The sequence below is a fragment of the Antennarius striatus genome, chromosome 20, assembly GCF_040054535.1.
Source record: "Antennarius striatus isolate MH-2024 chromosome 20, ASM4005453v1, whole genome shotgun sequence".
In the NCBI taxonomy this organism is placed as follows: Eukaryota; Metazoa; Chordata; class Actinopteri; order Lophiiformes; family Antennariidae; genus Antennarius; species Antennarius striatus.
Window position 1 is genome coordinate 1,825,060 of NC_090795.1, and position 11,237 is coordinate 1,836,296.

The following is an 11,237-nucleotide window of genomic DNA, read 5'->3' on the forward strand; positions in this document are numbered from 1 at the left end:
GATGCCGGCAAAGGTGGAAATCAGATCCGATAGCTGTAATGTGTCACGCTTCACAGGCCGGTATGGAAAAGGTTGAGTTTATCAGAGATTAGCTTCGCCAGGATTCACACACGTGAAATTATTTCAGTGTCGAACACCAGGGGAATGTGGAAGCCGTTTATGGCCAGATGGTGGCCAAACCGGCGTATCTATAGTAGGAGTAGAGGTCAAACCAGTGACCTTGGTGGGTTAGGTAAGTGAATCCAGGATGGAGCGTCACCTGTTGCAGGCAATAAATGACGCACTTTTGTAAAATACTACCATTTGCATATAAAAAAAAGCAATATTAAAGCAAAAAATTAACAATTTCTTGCTTTTTGCATGAGAATTAAACATTTTCCCTTTTTTCCAATTGAATTTATTTTTGCAATATTGGTTTTATGATTTTAATTGTGGATTAGAATTTCAATTTTTCTTCATATTTATACAGTTTCCACTTCCACTTTTTCTTTCTTCACACGCTTCACTGTTGAATATTCAACAGATGGTTTCCCGACGAGACTCCAGTTTCCTCCTGGAGTCTCCAACCAACCAGATTTAACTTCAAAATTTTAAAAGAAGCCAAACAAAAACATTTTATCAGAAGTCGTTTTCTGATAGAATTTACCTTCCAGGTGAAATGGGCTGTAAACTGTTGTTTTGAGGTGTTTAATGGATAAACCAAGAAAAATCCCTGCTGTAATATCTGACTCTGACAATTTCAAATTCTGTATAATTTTCTTTTATGTGACTATTTGCTCTGAAATATCACTGTTTCGGGGAACGGCGCCGTTCTATCTGCTGCTGTTTATTCATGCAACACAACAGTAAGGACATTTATTGTCATCTCATGTAGACACATCCTAAAAAAAATAAAAAATAAAAAAGATTGTCGCCGCATCGATAATCTTCTTTGAATGCATTTTCCAACACATGGGCTGCTTTCATTAGGAATTCCAGCGTTGTTTCAGAGCTGTGAGAAAATATTTTATAATTTATCACCCGCCTTAGAATAAGAACATCATCAAAAATGTGCTCATCTGACATTGACAGCAGACGGTGCATCGTTTATACCCCGCCACACGCTTTTTCCTGAGCAACAGCTGCACGGGACTATTTTCTTCACAGCCCCTCGTCAACATTGCAGGTATTTAAAAAGGCAGATAAGTTGTTGTCTCACACACACACACACACACACACACACACACACACACACACACGGACTAGGAAGATGTCCTGATGGCTATTGTAATATAAAAAAAACAAAAGAAGAGATGAGAGCGTAAACAAATGCTCTTTGTTTTGATGATGCCGTTGTGACAGTTGTGGACGCATTAGCAGTGTGGGTTTATACGCTCCGGGGATTATGGAGAAGCAACACAGCTGCATTAAAGGTGGTGTTAACATAAGCAGATGGCATGGTTTTAATACGTTGTATGTGTGTGTGTGTGTGTGTGTTCTAAAATAGGGGGGTTGCTGAGGGCATTGTTTTTCTCCACACACACAAACACACACACACACACACACACACACACACACACACACACAGCCTTTATCTGTTAATAAACCTCCTTGGTAAACACAGATACTGTTAACATTCAAATACGGGTCTAGGTATTAATTTGAATGGACCAAATGTCCCTTATTCTGTTGTTATTGTTTTATAAATGAACAAGTAAAGCATGCATGATAATTGAATTAACCCCCTCCCTGAGGCAACAGTCATGATATTACTTCCTGAACATGCCAGCGAGCTGCTAAATGGAGATATTCCCAACTGGAAGGTGTTTTCTCCACATCGTCCCCAGATGTGTGATGTGATCATTGAGATATGTAATCATTGAGATGGATGGGGGTTTGTTGGGTCACCCCCCATTTAAAATGTCTGTTCTGGGACCTGGTCAGCCAATGATGTTGTGTTTGCACTGTTATCCTTCTCCTGATTGGTTGGTTTCTTTCTTTGCCACTTTTTTTTAGAACCTTTTGTCCCAGGTGGAGGTGTGCTTTTTGCTAAATGCTACACTAGTTCCCTCTGATCTTCATAATATAATTATTATAATACTCTTCCACATTGGATTGGGGGTAGAAACCATCCAACCAAAGGATAAATCCCAAAACAGACCCAAAAATGAGAACATACAGGCAGAGGAGAAGGTTTATTTACTGGTGACTTCTTGGACTTTTTTTTTACCATTTGATTCCAATTTTCATCCATCAAAAGACAAATAACTGTTTATTTTCCTTCAGTTCTTCCAGCAGGAGGAGTCTGTGCAGCCAGTCGATAGTCGAGCATTAAACTGTCATCCCAGCATACCCTTAGCTTAATCACAAGCAACAATACTAGTGGGCGCTGTATTAATTTTTAAATATTTTGTCTGCACATAAATATTGTGAGATATCCATCGAAGGCACTTTTGCGCTCATGGAGAATAATACATTATTAGATTGATAGGAGCGCGAGAAAAACAACAAGAACGTGGCTTTAAAACCATTAGCATTCATAATCTGTCCACATGCCAGTAGCAATGAATATCCCGGTGCGCCGTTGGTAAATTTTTATCTCCATGAATGTGAAAGCGAGCAGATTTCTCATGTTCTGATTGCTTGAGCAGATAACATATGCATTAAAGCAACATACGTGAAACTTTTACCAAGGTCACACCTGAAATATGTACCTGAAGGCCGTGTCTTCATATTGTTCCCGCGGTTTAATATCTCAAAAAGATAACCGAGACATGATGTATAGCATGTGCCAAGTTTCATCAGCTGACTTATTAGCTGCTCAACCTTTTATATCTGGCTTCAGATGAATCTTCTATCGGCTTATCGTGCCTAACTTCAAGCACAGTCTAGCATTCTTGGAAGGGATTCTTGAAGCGGCATCAAATCGGCGCCGACACAGCGTTGTCGTCGTAAACGGTAAAAGAGGACAGCTGTACTCCCGCTGCAGAGAAGCTCTATGCCGTTTCAAAAAAATAAAGTGCTGATTCGGATGTAATATCGACAGGCGCTGAGCCAGGCCAGGCCTTTGGGTCTGACACATTAAGGTCATATTACTCCCCTCCAACCTTTCCGTCTCCCTGGCTGAGACCGGCGCTATCTTTAGCACACGGCCAACACAGAATCCCAACTGCTGGCGTGTTGATGATTAAAAATGCATGGACTTTTAATGTTAAACATGACAAAGGACAATGAGACGACACCGGTCTGGGACGCGTGGGTAAAACCAACGGCGTAGGCTAGAGCCTGTCGGCCCTGTGGAAGTGATGCTGGAGGTTTGACACTATGATGTATTAATATTAATCGGAATCTAAAGCCCAACCATGGGTTTGATGATCCTAATCATACGTTAGGATTTAATGCCATGACTCACTTTAGTTGACTTTATCTTATTGACGTGTCAGAGCAAAATTCAATATATCCTCTTGGCAGCATAAATAATGCATGGCAGGCTCTTAGGGTAAAGAGGAGAACGGGTTATAAATATGAAAACGTATGAGTCGTATTGACGAGGCCTCGCCAAGCTGGCACCTGTCAGCGGCAGGAGAGCTTCCAGCGAAACTACAGACAAGTGTCCTTCATCAGGTCTGTCCTTGATGGACCTCTGCAGGTCCTAGTTTGTCCTAAGAAGGTGAGTCCTACTCATGCTGGGCTGGAGCCAGATTCATTTTACCGCAATTATTGAAAAATCACCAGATCTGTACTCCGTAGTGCAGAGAGCAAAATGAAAATGAGAACCTCTGCATGTTTTTGAGCAGATTTTAGCCTAATGCAGTCTAATATTTCTGTCACCACCTGACCCACAACCATTAAAAATCTGTGCAATATTTGTTCAGTATCTTTTAATTGGGAAGAGAATAAGAACGTTTTAATTCACTGAGCATTTTTTTTTCAGCCTGGGTGAGGAGGTAATTGTTACCTGGACAGATGATGTTTTATTCCTCAGCAAAACTGGTTTGCATTTGGAAATTTTTACTTTATTCATGCAGGAAAAGGTAAAGCTGTGAGGAAATAATTATTTCCATGAATAAAGAAACATATTTTTGACGTGTTTCCAGTTGTGAGCTAGGATCTGAAGTGTTTTACTGAGTGTAGAACCAGAGTTAAGTTTTCAACTAACGAACTAACTAGGTTATGAATTATTATTTAACATAAACAGTATGTTTATGTTATTATTATTCCTTATGTTTACACTGTTTATGTTTACACTGTATTTTTGCACTTTTACACCAGTCCCACTTTATGTGCTTCCAATTGCCCCATGGGGACAAATAAAGTTTTTTGAATTGAAACGAGTTCAGAGGAATGTTAGCAGTTATGCTATTTTTTTACGCACCGTCTCTGGTTGAATTTACCTTTCGGAGAAATTCAGTCTGGATGTAGATGGTAAAAAAAAAAAAAAGACGAACCATGTTATTCAGAGGAAACCGATTTAACTAATAGATGCAGACATGAGGTACCGCCTCACCGATGAAGACTTATCTTGTGTGTACAAGCCCGACTAATCGTTATATTCTGCTTGAAAAGGTTAAAGTGCCAAAGTTATTCATGGTTGTGTAATTATCTCCCATCGTCATGGCTGACAGTAGATGTGCCATTTGCGGAAACGATCAATAGAAACACCTCAATCTCCCAGCAGTCAGCTTCCACTCGTCGCTTCATATCTCCTCTGTTCTCACGTAAATCCTGGGAAATACCTACGTACTGTCATACCGCGAGTCTCACGAACAGCAAACTGATTTCATATTCACGAAAAAAGTCCAAGCATATTTTGCGCAAATATTTCATGGATGTCTTCCCAGTTCTTCCACCCTGCTGATCTACTGTTGTCTTTTATGTCATCCGCTTTTTTTGTCTCCTGCTGCTTTTTTGACGACCTCCTGACAGTCTCTGATGCCTTTTTCTTGCACCAAGAAAGCCAAACCGTGGAAATGCACATCTGTAAACCAACCTGACTCCCAAGCATGCGAATGATGGATGTGATTAAAACACTCCTCTGCGGCGCCAGACGGCTCCGAAGGTGACTGTTTGCCCACTCGCGTCGGTTATGACGCCAAACCACAGTTGGGTCAAGGTGATGATGAGGACGAAGGATGCAGGTGAGCTGAGGTGGTTTCAGACAGAACTTCTTGGGTTGGGCAAACATATTGGTTGAGCTGTCCAGGTGGCCGGTCTTCAGGTGTAATAGCCTGACCCAGAGGTTGTCACTACTCTGAAATGTTGTTGGAGAAGCCCCACGGAAAGAAAGCAATCAATTCGGGGGGCAACAGTGCTGCAGGCTCCCCCCAGAGAAATCACGCTAGAACTTTGGCTCCCGACAAACAGATGCTAAAATATGCAAAATTTTTATCTTGATTTCTTTCCTTTCTCAAACGACCAGTATTTCCATTTTAACATTAATGCAACTCCAAGTAATTAGCATTCACGACATTATTTTAGTTTTGCATTTTTGGTTTTGTATCTTTAATATCCTCCAAATCCAACAAAGGAAGCAGTTTTGCCTTGTTTTACTGTTGCTAAACCTCAAGAAGTCAACCTTGTGGACAGGAAGTCTCCGTGGGCGGACAAACCCATTAAAGAGGAAAGACTGATTTGTTTCAGACAGATTCTAAAACTGTCAAGAAGTCCTCTCAGTCGCACATGAGAGATGATAATGATGGCCTCATCTCGTACTCCTCAAGCCATTAGCAAGAACCCATCGTGCCTGAGTGTAAACCACCAATCAGAGCCAGGAGGAGTGTCTGAAGGAGTCCAAAGCCCCTCCCACAGATGAGGCATGTCCGTGCATCATGCAACGACCCAAAAATAACCTGAATACTTCTTAAAGTACCTTATTCACCTCTCAAATCTGCAGAGGTTAAAGTCTAGCGAATGTTTTCAGGGGGCTTCACATCAACCGACCGGCTGATGCATCATCGTTCGTTCAGCTCTTAACTTTCCGCCAAAACTCTTCACGCGTAGATGGGGGGGTTATCTCAGGATGATGAAACGTTCTGCTCGTGGCTGTTTCTCCCTTTTTTTTTTTTTTTGCACAGCACATGTGTATCGCCGGTTGGTGTGAAGAGAATCTGCTGTTGCATTGTGGGATTCCGTTGAGCTACAGGCGACCCGCGGAGCTTTTTATCTGGCTGTGCAACCTGGCCGGATGGCATTCTCTTGGCACGCCGTCCTTGTGACTGGCCACTTGGCTCGTGGCCCAGGGATATTTGGCTGGCCGTGGATAGCACAGTCATCCCATCCCCCTAAATCCCTCCCACTCTCTCTCTCTCTCCCCCTTCTTCCTCTCGCTCTTACTGGCCACATGCCTCAGGACAACTGCAGTGCTTTGTGTGGCCTGGTGGGTCTCTTTATACTGACTTCATGGCCATGGCTGGTAGTACGACAGGGCCATGATAGCTAAAGACAACCACACAATTATACAGCACAGTCAGTCAGTCTCTGCAAGGTGGCTTTTTGCAATGCATGAGGCTCTATCAGCTGTGACTTACCAAGGCACCGGTGTAATTCAATTGTAGGGATGGCCTTGGGTGGTGCAGAATCAGGGGACGTACAACAGCCTATTATCCACCTCTCTGACTGTCTATCAAATTGATAGCTCACTCTTTGTGGCATCTCATTGACATTGTGTTGAATGTCCTGTGTCTGCCCTGCTTAATTGAACACAGAATTGCCCTATTTGGACACGCTTAGCAGAATGGAGTTTAACCAACGTGGAAAATAGAAGATAAGATCGGGGGTTGACCTCTGGAACACACTCCATACACACACACACACACACACAAAAAACCCCCAAAAAAAACAGAGGCTGCAGTCACAGATTAGCTGCAGGGTGGTATGAACATTTTGTAATCGGTGAGATGCTGGCACAGCAAAAATATGCAAGGGACATCCCAGCTATCATAGCAGGCAGAACCGGGACATTTCTTCATGATTTAAAGTTTTAGGTTCTCAGTGAAGGAGACCACCACCTGTGAGCTTGTGGACATTGCATTATAAGATGCTGAACATGAATTAGCTTCTAGGTGGACATGCACCTCTTCTTAAAGGCACTTTATTTCCTCATAAGCAAGGACAAGCTAACTGATGCTATCTGCATCAACCCTGGAAATTGTCTGGGTTGTAAAACCGAAACAATAAGCTAAAAGACGCTAAAACAGTTTAAGAGATTTCATTCCTATTTCCTGGTGCTCTCATGATGAAAGTAGAGTAAAGATTGCAATCTATTAAAGATCAGTGACATTTTTCAACATTCTGCTGGTGAACGCAGCTCAACGTTTAGGTCTGGTGCAGCGTCCTGTTATTTCTCAAAGATCTCTGCTGCCCTCTGATGGCCATTAAATGAAATCGAACCCACTCAAGTACATGCATCAAATAAAATGATTACCACTTCCTGTTCAGATTATCTCTCTGCCGGCTGGATGGAGATCAAGTTTGCAGCTTTATTTTCAGTCGAACCGAAAGTCGGGATCTGAAAATTCATTCGTACTTGCATTTCTTTAATCATTCACGTGTAAAACCAATCAATAGTGGTGTGAAATAAATGTGGAAGAATGACAACAAATAATGCTTTTAAGTGTAAATCCACCTGTACTTGTTGTGGCTTCAAGCTTCCAGGAGGGGGAGCCAAATACCAGTCGATGGAATACCATTATTGTGAAGGAAGGAGCTACAAGAACTGATCGGCACCAGTTGGAAATAGGCAGTTTGATCTAATTGCATACATTCCCCACACTTTCTTCTGCACAAACAAGTAAAAAAAGCTGCCAAACTGAGCTTTAATGCAGTGGCTCATGGGTAACTGATGGGTACAACGCAAACCTGACAGAATAAGAATACGTTGGCAACAAAAGGAGCCTCATTGTCATATTATTACCACATCAGGTGCTGTGTGAGTCTGTCTGTGTTAGGATGCACTCCTCACAACAAAGACAGGATTCACCATTTCCGAGCAGCAATTACATTTCCCCGAAGAAAAAAGTATCCAGATATCCAGATGGTTTTGAAATATGCAGGAAAAAAAAATGTTTGGTCATTAAGATGCTTGTTCAGAACTGTGTTTGCTTGTAATTAGAACAAACTAGGCAGTATGCCACACTAGTGACGTGTTCCCTTTTGTACTCAGAAGTAATTTTCTTTTCCTGAGGGAAAAAAAAACAAAACGCAGCCTTGTTTTTTAATGTTCAACCCACGTCCATAACTGCTCACCAGTACCGCGCTTAAAGTCGCTTTAATCCTGGAAGAGCGGCTCCCAGATTGCAACTGCAGCAAAAAAAAAGAAGATCAGAGTAGGATTTTGGTTATGAGGCTCTGCTCATAATGAGGCAAAGGAAAATAATTGTGAAAAGGTAAATTGCCTTTTTGGTACAGGAAAGATTCAAACTGTTAGCACAAACATGTCGAGGATGCTGTGTTTTAATTGGGGCTTTAAGTATTGAAATCCACCTCAGTGTTTCGTGCCTCTGCTGTGATTATCATGCTGTTATGCAATGGAATGAAAATTTGTTGTAACTGCAATCCAAAATGAAAATCATGAGTTTATTTGTGTTATCATCTACAAAACAGAATTTAAAGTGAAGATTAGGTTAGTATGTTGCAGTTGCCTTTAATCTCCACTAGGGGGACAAGACAATATTGACTTCTGAAGCTTTAATGACATTACACCAAATGTCTTCTCAGTAAAACCAGTATAATCGCACCAAAAATGCTTTCACTTTCCGTCCAGTTGTTAAACCTTTATGTCCCATGAGCTGACTGGGAACTAGATGACCTTTTACCTGAGACACAAAGCAAAAGAATGCCTGTCCAGGGCAGAAGATCAACTGTTTAAAACACTCTGAATGGGATGGAGTCCACACAGCGGCTGGGCCGAACATTTCAAGTCGCTGTTCCCTGAAATTTGAAGATAGTCTCTCTTTTCTGACACCACATTAGAATTTTATTGATAGCATTTTTCCACTTACATTTCAGTCCTCTGTCTTTATTGTTGGGAGTCTTACAATCTGTTCCTCATTTACAATAGATCCTCATCTTTCAAAAGTTCCCCTTTCAGACTCCCAATCTGAAATAGTAGCCTGAATAGCAACTTTGAGTTCTAGCTTGATTGATGAACCTCTCTACTCCGGAGTAATTTAGCACCAATTTATCCAATTCATCGTGACTTCATGCTTCTAAATTCTCATCTCTTTCTGAAATGTTCTTTGTCATGGCCGTGAATAAGTCAAAGCAGGTGTCACCGACCCCGGGATTCAACTAAGCTTCTCAGTATCATTGGTTTTCTCTTTGCTGGCCCTGCTGTGACTTGTCTGGCTCGCAAACATGTGACAAAGCGTCCCGAGGTGTACAACCTGGCCCGAAGTGGCTGGGCCAGGCCATACTCCGAGACCTCGTAATCCCATCTAACATAACGTGCATCCAAGCTTAGAAATGGGCCGGTGTTCAGACACCAAATCGAGTCTAAGAGAAGGAAGAAATGGAAGCGGAGCTCACCCGCCTTCTGCTAAACGTGTTCATATCGATGTCTGCCATGTATATTACAACTATAAACTTAAGCAGTTATTTTTTTTTTAAAAATGCTTCTCTTCGTAATTTATTTTAAAACAAATTTTTACTTTACAACACATTATGAGTCCTCCTGTATTGGCTCACGGGGGCTTTCAGGTTCTGAAGGTTGGTTAATGGTAAAATCAATCCTGCACTCAAGCCGCGTAGAAGAGGCTTTACGAGTGCCCAAATGGACAGTTATGTAATCAATGTGTGTTAAAAATAACACCTTTCACTTACATTTCAGCCACAATAAGCCAATGGGGCGGGGCGCGTTCAAGACCTCTGCATCTGCTCTTTGCTTGTTTCGGGGAAGTATTGCCTGAAAGGGTTATTTTAAATAGTCCAGGAACAGGTAGAGAGGCGGGAAAAAGCCTCAGGTTGCTTGTACGTCTGTCACATCTCGTTTGCATGCCGATATTTCACCTTGATTGTTGTTTGCAAGACTTTCCAGTCACAAAACACTCACGAGAGACATAATGCGTCAATAATATTGATTGAATATTGACATCTCTTCTTTTTATGACTGTCGCTTGAACCAATAAAGCTGCAGCATCCCAAACTGTGTTTCTCATCAGGAGTTGTGTCATGTTTTATTCCATGTGACATGCAAATGCCTTTCTTGCATCAAACAAGATATGTTCTACTTAATCTCTCTAATCACGGGGGCCACATGTGACCAGGATGAGAAGATTCTCTCTCTTTCCGCCCGGAAAAAGCCAACAGAGACCGGAGGAAGAGAGCAGCCCGCTCACTATGTTCCTCACAACAGGTCGCGCTGGTGAGAATGGTGGCAGGACATGAAACATAATGAGGATGCACAATTAATGAAAGGATGGAATAATAATCTGTTCTCGCTGGGCGCTCTTGGGTCTTCATCACGGGTCGGAATCAGAATCCTTTGATTGGTTCCACTGGACTGAAAAAACTGTAAATATATTCTTAAACACATATTTAATTTATGATTGAAGTGCAGTGTAAGAAATACCAATTAGTCATCGGCGAATGTGCAAAAGTTCCACCTCCATAATTTTTATACTACTCCCTCCTTTGCTCCTATCACATTTGAGCTCACATTACTACCAATCAGAAGCAGTCAGGTATGGCGAAACCTTTGGGGTGCGTCACCAAAAGCAAAATGTGCTGAAAAAGAACATCTTTGCGTCTTACAAAACATAACCCTCCCCCTCCGTGACGACCTTTTTTGGGTCGCTCTTGAAGCAGCGCTCAAATCAATTGAGCTGTGATCACCACAGGAGAGTTCTCTTCTGATTTTCAGGTATACGCCATGAAATCCGCCCATCTCCAGGGACGACAGGGGTTTTACACAAATAGATCCAGGCTTTTTCTTTCACAATCAATACCTAGAGATGAATTTCCGACGGTATTCCTTTTGTGTCCGGCTTCTTCTTGGAATATTTCTCTCAACACCTATAACATTCTGTAATGTCATGCATGAATGTTCTTGTATGTGCATTTTGAAAATTCCATTTCGCTATTGTGTGGTTGACTTGAAAGTAATGCATGTCCACAGATATCCTTGGCGTTAACAACCAGTGCATAAATATTACAGCTGTGTTTTAGTTGGCATTCTTTCTTTCAGTTTCTCCCCATGCATAGAATAAAATATAATATGCAGGTTACAGGCTACATATCGGTGTATTGTGATAAATTGCAAG